General features: G+C 44.7%; 1 long non-coding RNA gene across 1 annotated transcript; it reads left to right on the plus strand.

Moving 5' to 3' along the window:
- Positions 1 to 8,120: 8,120 nt before the first annotated feature.
- Positions 8,121 to 15,024, plus strand: LOC144327912 (uncharacterized). Its single transcript, XR_013393078.1, has 2 exons — positions 8,121 to 8,468; positions 13,872 to 15,024. It is a non-coding gene; the product is annotated as an uncharacterized LOC144327912 (long non-coding RNA).
- The last annotated feature ends 29 nt before the right edge of the window (positions 15,025 to 15,053 follow it).

Genomic DNA, 15,053 nt, shown 5'->3' on the forward strand with positions numbered 1-15,053 from the left:
CATAGTGACTTTTATTTTTAAAGCGCCTTTCTTTTCAGTGTACTGATTCTGACACAGGAGGGGAAATGAGGGCTAAATTGTTTTTTCATGATAAAGGTAAAGGTACCCCTGCCCGTACGGGCCAGTCTTGCCAGACTCTAGTGTTGTGTACCCATCTCACTTAAGAGGCCGGGGGCCAGCACTGTCCGGAGACACTTCCGGGTCACGTGGCCAGCGTGATGAAGCTGCTCTGGCGAGCCAGCACCAGCGCAGCACACGGAAACGCTGTTTACCTTCCCGCTATAAAGTGGTACCTATTTATCTACTTGCACTTAGGGGTGCTTTCGAACTGCTAGGTGGGCAGGCGCTGGGACCGAGCGACGGGAGCGCACCCCGCCGCGGGGATTCGAACCGCCGACCATGTGATCGGCAAGCCCTAGGCACTGAGATTTTACCCACAGCGCCACCCACGTCCCTTTTTCATGGTATTTCTTAGCAAAATCCTCAAATACTGAAAATGTTTCTTGCATGTGGGTGAGATCCTGACTCTTTTCTCCCATTACTTTTACAGACTTGGTGGGCAGCAGATATTAAACTTAAGCATCCTATTCATGAGCAACTGACTAATAATTGAAATTATTTTAGATATATATTGGAAGTGATTTAATGGATGGTAACTGACAACGAATATCCATGCAGAGGAGTATTTTTTAGATGCTGGGGAAAAAAAATGTGACAGACATGAAGAGATGAGTCAAAGCATTTGGACAGAATTTATGCAGATGGGTTCGCATTTTATACTCAAGACCTAAATCATAGAATTGTAGAGATGGAAGGGACCCCAAGGGTCATCTAGTCCAACCCCCTGGCATTGCAGAAATCTCAGCTAAAACATCCTTGACTGATGGCCATCCAACCTCTGCTTTTTGTTGTTTAGTCGTGTCCGACTCTTTGTGACCCCCTGGACCAGAGCACGCCAGGCACTTCTGTCTTCCACTGCCTCCCGCAGTTTGGTCAGACTCATGTTTGTAGCTTCAAAGACACTATCCAACCATCTCATCCTCTGTCGTCCCCTTCTCCTTGTGCCCTCCATCTTTCCCAACATCTCGGTCTTTTCCAGGGAGTCTTCTCTTCTTGTGATGTGGCCAAAGTATTGGAGCCTCAGCTTCACGATCTGTCCTTCCAGTGAGCACTCAGGGCTGATTTCCTTAAGAATGGATAGGTTTGATCTTCTTGCAGTCCATGGGACTCTCAAGAGTCTCCTCCAGCACCATAATTCAAAAGCATCAATTCTTCGGCTTAAAAACCTTCAAAGAAGCAGAGTCCACAGCCTCTTTAGGGAACCCATTCCACTGTCAAACAGCTCTTATTGCCAGAAAGCTTTCCCTGATGTTTAGCCAGAATCTCATGTCTTGTAACTTGAATCCATTGTTTTGGATCCCACCCACCAGAGCAGGAGAAGACAAGTTTGCTCCCTCTTCCATGTGACAGTCCTTTAGATATTCGAAGATGACTATCATATCTTCTCTCAAACTCTTTTCCAGGCTAAACATACCCAACTCCCTCATACCCAGTGTGAAATGCATACTGTATATACTCAAGTATAAGCCTACTTTTTCAGCACATATTTTATTGTGGTATGGTGAACTGGCTTATACTCGAGTCAATAAGCTTTCCCAGTTTTTTGTGGTAAAATTAGGTGCCTCGGCTTATATTCGGGTCGGCTTATACTTGAGTATATATGGTAATTTAATTTTCAGTTGTCTACAGAATTCTGTCTAAAGAGAGAAATAAAGCTTTTGTAAAAATGGAGCAGGAAAAAAATGGAATGTAGGCTGCAGGCCTGGGCACACCAGTGCTGAAGCAATGATTTTTCAACTTCGTTGGACTGATCATGTTGTGCAGATGCCTGATGATCATCTTCCAAAGCAAGAGAACAGCCTTGACCAAAGGTGTCATGGGCTTTGAAGACACTCGAACTCAGAACACAAGGGAGAAACGTGCTAAGAGGAAGGCACGCTTGGCAAATCCACACCGTGATCAACTCCCGCCCAGAAACCAATGTCCCCACTGTGGAAGGACGTGTGGATCCAGAATTGGCCTCCACAGTCACTTACAGACTCATTGTTAAAACTGTGTTTATGGAAGACAATCTTACTCGGCTACAAGCGATCGCCAAGGAAGAAGACATTTACCTGTAATTTTCACTTTTAAAACAGATAGATTATGGACAGTCTATCCATTCATCACGTAAATAAAGCAAAATGAGGATGATACCCAAGAGCTTCTTTTAACCATACAGTGGTTCTCAAACTTATCCCGTTCCAAAACCAAAGCGTTCCAAAACCAAGGCACGCTTTCCCATAGAAAGTAATGCAAAATGGATTAATCCATTCCAGACTTTTAAAAACAACCCCTAAAACAGCAATTTAACATGGATTTTGCTATCTAACGAGACCATTGAACCATAAAATGAAAGCAATAATGCAATGCAGTCACACAATCCATCAGTAACTGAACTGGGTTCCACACAGTCATAAAACCAAAACCAAAAAGAGCCACAAAATAAAAATGCAAAATAAATAGCAAAAACAGACAGACCTCAGTGTAACACTCAACACGGAGTATGTTCGGCTTCTGGAAAAAGTTCCCAAACTGGAACACTTACTTCTGGGTTTGCAGTGTTTGGGTTCCAAGTTGTTTGAGTACCAAGGCATTTGGGAACCAGGGTACCACTGTATTATGGTTTGCCATGGCATAATTTTAATTAATCTTGAAAGGAACTTGGTTCTTAAAGCGTACTTGCTGCTGAATTATCATCTGCCTGTGTAACACAGAGCAGTATGTTCCGGCTATGGAGTAGAAGCTTAATCGAGGCTTGTTGGCTTCTATATTTAGAATGTGGGTGGTGCCTGCAAGTTCCCCTGTAATTGCAAGGCACATATAATGAGCTACATCTTCTTTTTGTTTTGCTCTTTTACATTGGTTTAAAAAGAAAAGAAAAAGAGGGAGGCTAAAATGCATAATTACAGCTTGCAACACTCAGGACCCCAAACAGTTATATAGAACCAGAGGCCGTTTTGTGTGCTCTGTAACTGGATCGCAAAACCAGATGAGAGATTTTTCCATTGTCAGACACAGACTGCCACATTCTCCTCTTACTGAAAATAAATCTACAAGGCAGCCATTCATTGGGCGTGAATGCTTCACTTGACAGAGAGCCCTGTTTGATGTTCAATAGATCTTCAGAGCTGAGCTAACTGCTGGCCTTTGTGCGTGGGTTTGTCAATTGTGACATTTATCCCAGCAAACTCCCAGCAAATCGGACTACGGCAGATTTAGAGCTTTTAAGATGTAGCAGAAACAATTCTTCTTAAGATGAGCGTTCTGGAGAAGAAACTGGCTGTCATTCTAAGCATTCCCACATTGATTTCAGTGTGCTGAAGGTGGAACCGCAGGCCACAGTGCCAAGGCAAAGTTGTGTTTGCCAAGGCAACACCAGCATAGGTGTGGGTGGACCGGGAACAGAAGCACAAGGAGAGTACTTAACTTTTTAACACCCAGGAGTGGGGTGTGTGGCTGCTTTATATAGGGTTAAAGCAACGCTATGGTGAGGGTTATGCTTCCCCACTCTAGATGTGCAGAGGCTGGCTCGGATTACTCAACAGGAGGGAAAGGTAATCTGCACATGCACAGGTGCTCTCTCTGGGAGGTACTACATATTCCTTTCCATAACTAGCTAACTTTGGAGCTAGTAAGTCTTGAATTACAATGGAAATTCTTTTGGCTTGTGTAGAGCCAGTGTGGTGTAGTGGTTAAGAGCGGTGGACTCGTAATCTGGTGAACCGGGTTCGATTCCCCGCTCCTCCACATGCAGCTGCTGGGTGACCTTGGGCCAGTCACACTTCTCTGAAGTCTCTCAGCCCCACTCACCTCACAGAGTGTTTGTTGTGGGGGAGGAAGGGAAAGGAGAATGTTAGCCGCTTTGAGACTCCTTCAGGTAGGGATAAAGCGGGATATCAAATCCAAACTCTTCTTCTTCTTCTTCTTCTTCTTCTTCTTCTTCTTCTTCTTCTTCTTCTTCTTCTTCTTCTTCTTTTCTGCTGCTCCCCGCCCATCCTGCAACTGTCATCTACCAGCTGCTAGCCCTCCAGCCCAGGTTCCAACATTACTACTACTACTACTATTTATATGCCGCCCTATACCCAGGGGTTTCAGGGTGGTTCACAGAATGAAATCAAGATATAAAACCACAAAATACATAATAAAAATAAAAACACAATCCAATAGCCCCCCCCCCCCCATATTAATAATGCTATTAACAGAAGCACGGATCTGGAAGTTCTGCTAGGGTCAAAGCCATGGTACCTGAGGGTGAAAGCCACAAAGGGTTAAGTTCAGCATCTCCACATTCCCCCTGGAAATTGTACCCTCTGACAGCTTTGCAGAGAAGAAGATGCAAGTCAAAGGGCTGAGCTGGACCACTTCTCGCCCTGTGCCTTATCATTGGTTACATGTTATCTAAGACTGCATTCACTCCAAATTGTCCATACTGTACTTGTAAATGTTTAAATCTAGCCAGTTCTCTCCTTGCTATTAAATTAGCATCTTGCATTAAGAACAGCTTAATGCAAGATTCCACCAGATTCCATTTCTCAAAGATGTGCTTAAAGGTAAAGGTAAAGGGACCCCTGACCATTAGGTCCAGTCGTGGGGTTGCGGCGCTCATCTCGATTTACTGGCCGAGGGAGCTGGGTTCGGGTCATGTGGCCAGCATGACTAAGCCGCTTCTGGCGAACCAGAGCAGCGCACGGAAACACCATTTACCTTCCCGCCGGAGTGGTACCTATTTATCTACTTGCACTTTGATGTGCTTGCAACACATTAATCTCCTTTCCTCTTCCTTTTCCTCTTCCTGCATCATTTTAATACAACTTTTCAGTGACAACAGCTGATGATTCTGTCACAACTAAAAATGCCTTTATACTTGGCAGCAACCTTTGAATGTAGCTTTTTTTTTTACTGCTTTGTACGTTAAAGCTTCCATGGGATGAGGGTGGCGCTGTGGGTTAAACCACAGAGCCTAGGGCTTGCCGATCAAAAGGTTGGTGGATTGAATCCCCATGACGGGGTGAGCTCCTGTTGTTCGGTCCCTGCTCCTGCCCACCTAGCAGTTCAAAAGCACATCAAAGTGCAAGTAGATAAATAGGTACCACTCCAGTGGGAAGGAAAGCGGCATTTCCGTGTGCTGCTCTGGTTCTCCAGAAGCGGCTTAGTCATGCTGGCCACATGACCCGGAAGCTGCACGCCGGCTCCCTCGGCCAATAAAGCGAGATGAGCGCCATAACCCCAGAGTCATCCGTGACTGGACCTAACAGTCAAGGAGCACCTTTACCTTTTTTAACTGCATGTACCAGGGAGCACAACAAATGGCAGGTTTGGGGAAAGAAGACATTTGGGTGTCCAAAGGTACATGCATTTCCTCAGTGCTGGAGCCTGACAGTCCTGATGTTCATAATGTTACATTCTCAGAGTACTCATTGTGGAGGCTGCCCATCAAACTGCATTCTTGCTCCCTTCTCTGAAGCCTTGGATTCAAGCTTGATAACTTTGGGGAATCAGGGTTGGAGCCCTGCCATTTCTGGTGGATTGCTCACCCAACATATACAACTGAAAAGGAAGTGCCTTTGCCCTTTGCTTTTCTGGCAGTTGGCAGCAAGAACAACTAAAAACTCCGCCAGACTGCTGTGTGACTTGGCGTCATCATTCTCAAGGCCTCGACTCACTGTCATCAAGTTGGAACCACCAGCCTTCCTGATCATGGTGCCCAGGTCTTCCTTACCCATTTCCTTGCGTTCAAGCATCCAGCCCGTTTCCTCGTTTTATTTACATTTGGCCAGCTCTTTCCCATAAATATCTCATTTTCAGTCGAAGGAAGGAGGCCACCCTGAAATGTTTCTGCTCATTGTTAAAGTGGGAGTTTCTTTTTCCTTGAAGATACCACAGGAGTGACCTCCCCACTTCACAAGAGAATTCCTTATGGTTGCAATGGCCCCAAAGCCATTCTAAATTATTATCTTTATGATAACATTTCTTTGGGGAATGTTTGAATACAACAAGAGCTGAGATGATGCGTCTTCTTTTCAGAAACATGGCAGTAATTCTCGCATGGCTCCCCATGATTATCTTGGTTCATGACACTGAGGGAAATAACATCCAGATACTTCTAAGAATGGAATTAAATGTTGATGTTCACAATGCTAAGGTACACAGGCATTCACTGGGATAATTTGTGTCTGGGCAGTAGTAGTAAATATTTATTCTCCTGCAAATCCTTGGATGTCATTCCTTGGCCAGGCTCCAAATCTGGAAACTAGTTTGGGCAAGGAGAAAAGCATTTGGCAGAGGTAGCGGGGAAGGGGGTATTTACAAGGGAAATTAGGGAGGAAGGGAGGCATTTAGTGGTTTAGCACTCCTCTCCCCTGATTCTCCCCTGCAGGCAACATCCAGTTGCTTCTCAGGCGCTCAGGGTTGGTAACAATAAACATCACACATACTTAAAAATAAAATTATCCCTTGCTGGGTTGACCTGGCCTAAGAATGCTGGCTCACAGAGGGATGTTTTACAGCTCTTTAGGAAACCATTTGGTCTCAAACTTTGAAGGGCTTGGAGCAGAAAGAGCTATCAGAAATACCTCTTTGCTCGTCCTTGCCTGGTTGATACAGAGAACAGCATATGCTCAGCTTCAGTTAATGGCCACAATGGTGCAAAACACAGAAGGCAGACTGAGAGGTATGTGGGGCCCAAGGTATTATGGGTGTGTGTGTGTTACAGGCCGCATCAACGCCGCGTTTTTGCAGAATACCTACAAAATACCTACAAAAGCAATGCAAAGAACTGGACTCATTAGCAGGTTTTGAGTAAACATTTACAAGCAACAAAATTTGTATAAGATTAAATATTTTAAAAATGAATGGAAAGGAAATAAGCAGGAACTGATATTGTGTAAAAGCAATCTAGAGAAGGAGGTTGAGGGAAGTTCCGGGGGAAGGGAGGGAAGGGATAATTTGGGATTGGTGAATTATGATATTTGTTATAATGTATCTGAAGAAGTGTGCATGCACACGAAAGCTCATACCAAGAACTAACTTAGTTGGTCTTTAAGGTGCTACTGGAAGGATTTTTTTTTGTTTTGTTATAATGTAATTTGGGGGTGGGGTGGAAAAAGTTAATAAAAACTATTTTTAAAAATACAAAGTGCCTCTCAGGCAGTAACGCAACCACTGCCTTCAAATAAAACAATGTTACCAGCTAAACACACACACACACACACACACACACACACACCGTGAATCATGCTCAGAAAACAAAACCAAACTAGGTATGTGAAATTGTGTTAAATTGCATTGTTTAGCTTGGATTGCTTCATTTTTATTCTTTATATAGCACCTGCCAGGAGGCCTCATCAAGACTGCTTCTTCAGTGGGAGGGCTGTTGGCTGCACCTCAACCCCAGTGAAAATCCCCACCCCAAAAGCTCCTCCTGTCTGTGCCCAGAGGATATCTGTCAGTGGCACCTAGCTCCCCAAAGCAAAAAGCGGTGGGTTGGGACCACAGCACAGCAAGAAAGGAGTAAAAACATGCTGCAGTTCACAGATGCTATTTAAAGCTGTAAACCGTCTCCAGCAAATTAACATTCAGACAAATATCATGTTCCCAATGAATATGTAGCAGCAAACTCGTGCTCTTTGGAGCCACGGGCAGAGAGGAACGAAAGTGTGTGTGTGTGTTTTGAAATGGAGGGCAAACATCACAGACCCTTCTAGCTGGGCCAATTTGTTCACCACTGCTCTGTGTTTGTGCCATCGCTGAAATGAGTTAACATTTTGTGGGCACATGATGGGAGGAGATAATGCATCATGCTCCAGTACATGCAGTCTCCTGCCTTTGGGTGTGGAGTTGGAATCAGTAACTTTTGGGTTTGTTCCAGACCCGGGTTTCTAGAGTAACAGCTCCCTGGGCTTTCCTGCCAGTTGTTTTTTAAAGTTTATATAAGCCTACCTACATTCCTTTCTTATTTGTGTTTGACAGTGTTGCAATTAATCGCCTAAGAAACCCTGCAAACAAATGAAAGGGCTCCCTGTCAGTTCAGAGCCCTCAAGGGTGCGGCGCTCAGCTCGCTGTGTGGAGAAATGGTTAGATTTTTGCTGGATGACTAAACTGGCAGCTATTCAGCTGTCCTCCCCACAAAGCTTTTTTATTTTATTTTCTTCCTACGCCATTATTCGCCAAATGGATTGTTCCACTGGATGGAGTGCCTCCGGGGACACTGGATCGTATTCTCCAAAGCGGATCACGGAGACTGGATCCACTGTTTACTGACTGAAGGAAATTCCTCTCGTCACAGGGAAGTTTTGGTAGAAAGAGAAGGCTTGTTACAAAGCAGAGAAACCAGTTTCCGAGGAAATTGCAAGGGAGTTGCAGCCTCAGTGAGTCAGTTTCAACATATAACTGGACTTCCCACTCTTGTCTGTTTCCTAAACTTCAGATAGCAGAGAAATACTTTTTTCTGAATTAAAACTGGTGGCACAACTCAACCTTGTGGGCCCAAAAGTTTACCGTATTTTTTGCTCTATAAGACTCACTTTTTCCCTCCTAAAAAGTAAGGGGAAATGTGTGTGCATCTTATGGAGTGAATGCAGGCTGCGCAGCTATCCCAGAAGCCAGAACAGCAAGAGGGATTGCTGCTTTCACTGCACAGCGATCCCTCTTCCTGTTCTGGCTTCTGAGATTCAGAATATTTTTTTTCTTGTTTTGCTCCTCCAAAAACTAGGTGCGTCTTGTGGTCTGGTGCGTCTTATAGAGCAAAAAATACGGTGCTTTTAGAGTGTGGCACTGTAAGAGTGAGGTTGGAAAGAACCTCTCTCAGAGAAACCCAGTCTCTGTGTTTCTGCATCAGAAGGGAGACACAGCCCAGGCAGTTATCCAAGCAGAGATGCAACAAGCCGACTTGCCTGAGGACAAGCAATTTTCCTGTGGTTTTGCTTAGGGGAATGAGTGACCGATTCATCGCACCAGATGCAGGGATAAAGCTGAGTGGAGGCACTGCAGGGCCAGAGCAAAGCATCATGCAGAGACACAGTGGGCAGCCTCCTCTGCGATTTGAGGTGATTTGATTGCCTTATCGTGGCACACTGGGAACCACACAGTGGCCCCCAAATTCATTTGTTTGAAAAATTCTACACCACCCTTCAAGAACAGTTCCCAAGGTAATGACAATTAACATAATAAATGGGGAGAGAGGGACATAATCATGACATAAAACAAAAACAGCAGTGAAAAACAGCAGAAAAACAAATTAGACAAATTGGAGGAAACATCTGGAGGGCCGAGGTTGAGGAAGCCTGCCCTAACCCCTGGAAGGGGATCGGACAAAAGCATGGCGAGCCCCTGGATTCCTTTAATGGAATTCCCTGTCACATATTGGGAGGGGCAGGTGTGACAACCTCCCCTCGCCTCCACCTTGAACCAATGCCTAACCGCCAAATCTTACCAAGTTGTGACAATTTGCTACGCGGCAGGCGAAACCCAAGTGGCACCAGCCAATCTGCCAAATGGGAAAATTCCTACCGGGCCCCTGTCCCAAAAGCAGACGACCCACGACGGCACAGCAAGGTGATAATGAACCCTAAATATAGGGAGAGTGGGTGGGTGATCCGGCGCACAAAGCAAAAGAGAAAGCTCTACGCAACGTGCAGTGGTATATAAAGGTCCCTTGGTTAATACACAAAATTCCCCATTGGCCAGATCTGGCGAGCAACCGAGGGACCACCAATCGGGTTGTTGCGGCTATCCAATCGCTCCCACCAACACAGTGAGGCCAGTCCTGATGATCTCACCGCAACACGTGCTCTCCGTGAGGGGGACCCAATTTATGGGAATGAGATGATTTGCAGTGGTACCTCGGGTTACAGACGCTTCAGGTTACAGACTCTGCTAACCCAGAAATAGTACCTCGGGTTAAGAACTTTGCTTCAGGATGAGAACAGAAATTGTGCTCCAGTGGGGCGGAAGCAGCAGGAGGCCCCATTAGCTAAAGTGGTGCTTCAGGTTAAGAACAGTTTCAGGTTAAGAACAGACCTCCGGAACGAATTAAGTACTTAACCCAAGGTACCACTGTATTCATTGGAATGAGATGATTTAATTCAAATGTGTTATTTACACATGATGTGGTATGTCCTGAAAGATGGCATGGAAATATTTATAATAAATTCTGAGTTTCAATGCAGGAGGGAGGAAATTTTGACGGAGACAGTTCACACACATGAACATGACTAGATCTCCCTTTCGATTGCACAGAGAGTTGAGAGGGCTTGCTTATATCCTGCGGTTACTGTGGCGTAATGCAAAAGCAGAAAGGTGCTTTCAAAAAGGAGAAGTTTTGAGCGAACAAACATGGATTGACATCATAGGAGGAACTGTCAGAGTCTTGGGAAATATATTCTCCACTCATCGCCTTTGTTCTCTTAGAATCCCTTGTGTATAAGTCCCACTTGTGCACTGTAAACCCAAAGCAGCAATGCACAGCTTCCACTAAAACAGCAGAGATCTCACGACCTGAATCTGTACCCTTTTCCTGGTTTTCTCTTCCATACGGATTTGAACATGCCCAAACTACATGTTACAGAAAACAGACTGGGTCTATTTAGCTTAATTTAGCTGCCATTAAAATTAATGAGACAAATTAATCATGGCTTAAATCCCTTTGAAATCAATGGGAACTAAGTGGGAACTAAACTTAGTATAAAAGGTAAAGGTAAAGGTACCCCTGCCCGTACGGGCCAGTCTTGACAGACTCTAGGGTTGTGCGCCCATCTCGCTTAAGAGGCCAGGGGCCAGCGCTGTCTGGAGACACTTCCGGGTCACGTGGCCAGCGTGACAAAGCTGCATCTGGCGAGCCAGCGCAGCACACGGAAACGCCGTTTACCTTCCCGCTAGTAAGCGGTCCCTATTTATCTACTTGCACCCGGAGGTGCTATCGAACTGCTAGGTTGGCAGGCGCTAGGACCGAGCAACGGGAGCGCACCCCGCCGCGGGGATTCGAACCGCTGACCTTTCGATCGGCAAGCCCTAGGCGCTGAGGCTTTTACCCACAGCGCCACCCGCGTCCCCAAAAACTTAGTATAGTAGCCTACATTTCTACAATATATACCGTATTTTTCGCACCATAGGACGCACTTTTTCCCCTCCAAAAATGAAGGGGAAATGTGTGTGCGTCCTATGGTGCGAATGCAGGCTTTTGCTGAAGCCTGGAGAGTGAGAGGGGTCAGTGCGCACCGACCCCTCACGCTCTCCAGGCTTTGCACACCTCTCCGCAAGCAGCGGGAGCCCAGCGCTGGGCTCCCACTGCTTGCGAAGACTTGCCTGCATGCCGAAGCCTGCGCGCGCTGAAATCAGCGCGCCCAGGCTTCGCGGACCTCTCCGCAAGCAGCGGGAGCGCTCCCACGGCTTGCAGAGAGCTGCCTGTTTGGGGGTTGGGGTCGGGGGAAGCTCGAGCTTCCCCCGCCCCAGCCCCGCGCCTGGGGGGAAAATAATTTTTTCTCCTTTATTTCCCCCCCCAAAAAAACTGGGTGCGCCCTATGGTCCGGTGCGCCCTATTGTGCGAAAAATACGGTACTCCCCTGGGATTATGAGTGGGCACATCTGCCCTTTCCAGTTTCTCATTTTTCCACTCACAATTTCATTTTCCACGTTTCCAAATGAGTTTGGAATTTAAAACAAAAAACCACAAGGTATTCCAGAATTTTCCTCAGTATCTTAGTGCAAATTTCTCCTAATGAACACATTTATACGCAATTTTGCCTAATATAGACATTTTGACAAAGCAACTGCTTTACTCATTTTAATGAAGATTTTAAAAGATATGATTAGGATCAGCTAAGGAGCAAGATGGAAGATTTCTCCCAATGGTCTGTCCTAAATCTATCATTTGTAGCATAACCCTTCTGCAGTTTCAGGAAAGACACAAAGGGTTGGCAGAGAAAAATGAATCATTTTGTTTGAGAGAATAAACTCAGGGGACATGAAAAAGAAGGCAGAGTAGCAGTGCCAGATTTTCAAGTATATCTACATGTTGATTGGCTGATTTTTTTTGAAAAGCTCTTGGAAACATAGCATGGATCAACAGTTTATGTAATTTGAGAGAAATGGAAGTGGAGGGATTTCTAGGGATTTTGCAAGCTGTGTGGGATGCCCAATCGCAACAGGGCAAACAAGAGATGTGAATAGTTACAGGTAGGTCGCCATGTTGGTCTGCCATAGTCCAAACAAAATAAAAATAAATTTTAAAATTCCTTCCTTAAGTTATAAATAATAATAATAATAATAATAATAATAATAATAATAATAATAATTTATTATTTATACCCCACCCATCTGGCTGGGTTTCCCCAGCCACACTGTGCAGCTTCCAACAAAACACTAAAATACAATAACCTATTAAGCATTAAAAGCTTCCCTAAACAGGGCTGCCTTCAGATGCCTTCTAAAAGTTTGGTAGTTATTTTTCTCTTTGACATCTGATGGGAGGGCGTTCCACAGGATGGGTGCCAATACCGAGAAGGCCCTCTGCCTGGTTCCCTGTAACTTGGCTTCTCGTAGTAAGGGAACCGCCAGAAGGCCCTCAGCGCTGGACCTCAGTGTCCGGGCAGAACAATGGAGGTGGAGACGATCCTTCAGGTATACTGGACCGAGGCCGTTTAGGGCTTTCAAGGTCAGCACCAACACTTTTAACTGTGCTCAGAAACGTACTGGGAGCCAGTGTAGGTCTTTCAAGACCGGTGTTATATGGTCTAGGCGGCCGCCCCCAGTCACCAGTCTAGCTGCCGCATTCTGGATTAGTTGTAGTTTCTGGGTCACCTTCAAAGGTAGCCCCACATAGAGCGCATTGCAGTAGTCCAAGCGAGAGATAACCAGTGCATGCACCACTCTGACAAGACAGTCCATGGGCAGGTAGGGTCTCAGCCTGCGTATCAGATGGAGCTGGTAGACAGCTGCCCTGGACACAGAATTGAGTCCAAAATGACTCCCAGGCTGCGCACCTGGTCCTTCAAGGCCAGGAAAGAGAGAACAAAACCAGGCAAATTAGGAATAGAAAAAGTTTGAAATACAGATATTTAACTTTTCCTGAGAGGAGGAAATGCAACAGAGCTCATTCTCAGTGACTCGCAGTGAGCCAGAATTCCATCATGTGGACCAAATAACAGAGCAACAGGGCTTTTCTCTCAAAATTTACAGTTGGGGATTTTACCATGCCTCTGTTAAAAAATGAAATAAAACCCTGCAGCTTGTTTTTATTCCAGTGCAGTTGATGATAGTTTCCATGGCTGTCTCTGGCATGGTGGCTCGGTCATGCTGTGTAACAGAAAAGGTTACATGTGCGATTTGATGTTATGCACAGAAATATTTGTGTCTTAACATTTAGCGCACCTGTATCAGCAGGATGTGGAACTGGCAGGTCCTAGTCTGGACAGAGTCATACAAACACACCCTATGTATTTTTAAGGATGAAATACTACTCCTGTTGCTACTGTTCAAAACATCTGAGACTTACACCCCATGGAGGCCAGCTTTTGTAGTCATTTCATCCAATGGGGCATAAATCCTATCTAAACTGAAATTGAGAAAGAACAAGTAATTAAACATGTTCATTTAACTTTAGTTCACTGGCATATGACTCGTTTGTAATGGGTTTAAATAATAATAATAATGTTGCCACAGGATATATTAATCAACAGCAATATCCAACGGTCTCTGTCTGATAACATTTGACCGAGGAAATGTCCTTCCAGGAGATAACACCAAATCTGCTCTGTCTCTGCTGTTTTAAACAGGAAGTTAACCCAAGCAACAAGCAAGCTGTTTCTGGTGGCATGAGCTGAAGTGACAAATGGAACAATTGACGTTTAAGCCAAAAATATTGGCAAAGCGACTGCCCAGGAATTAAGGGCCCATCAGTCCAGAGCAGTACCTAATCCATTCTTCTTTATCCTCTTCCGGACTTCAGGAATCCACCATGGAGGCTGGATTAAAGATTTCAGGAATGAGTAAGGTGCTGGCAGATGATAGCAAAAGAGTACCAATGAAGTATTGCAGCCCTGGATTTTCTTAGAGGGCTGCCTGAAACATATTGACATTTATTAAGGACTGGAAACTTCTCATGGACTTTTTGCATGAAAAAGAAAATGAACTTGCAATATCTGGAACTGAAGATTGAAAAAACATTGGCTTGTAGAAAACAGAATAGTTGGGTGTCGATTTGAGTGAATACTTTGAACAAGTTACTGTATTTAGCTGACAGAGAGTCAGAAGTCTTCGTTTTTCCCTTTACTTTTTCTTTCTTCTGTTTTTCTTCTTCATCTCTCTTTCCTTTGCTCCTGTTTCTGTTTAGATTAGATTTTCTTTTCTTTTGTTCTGGTATGTTGTCAAAAGATACTTGGTTTAGGGTGTAAACTTTTGTATATCTTTAGCTGTATATCAATGAAAATAAAATGTTGAAGAAAAGAAAGCAAGGAGGTCAATTCCCCCTTCCTTGTGCTCTGTTTGGAACATAAGGCGGAGGAGCAAGACTCAGAGCTGCCAGAATGGGCAGTAAGCCATGAGTTCCAATGATTTAGTGGGGCAAAATTCTAATTGGAAAAACTAACAAAGATGAACACACCAAGGGAACTCAGGGAAGAGGACTCTTGGAGGGCCTGGTGGAGACTCGTGAAGCTTGTGGAGGACTTGGGGGACAGAGTGATAACCTCTGTTTACAAAGGTTTACAAAGAGGAAAAAAAGAGTAGGCTGGTCATGAAAGGCTCCCTATAGCAGATTGACAACTGCAAGAATCCTACTCATCAGGGACGAAGACAAATTTGGATGTATCAAGAACAAAAAGTCATCTTCCATGCAAAACAAAGGGCTGAATTTGTTTTATTGAAAGATGTTTCACTGCTTCCTTCCTCAGCAGAGCAATAATAATAAATTAAATAATAACAAGCAAATCCTGTTATTTCCTCTTTTTAGTCTTTAG

Source organism: Podarcis muralis, chromosome 6, assembly GCF_964188315.1.
Source record: "Podarcis muralis chromosome 6, rPodMur119.hap1.1, whole genome shotgun sequence".
NCBI lineage: Eukaryota > Metazoa > Chordata > Lepidosauria > Squamata > Lacertidae > Podarcis > Podarcis muralis.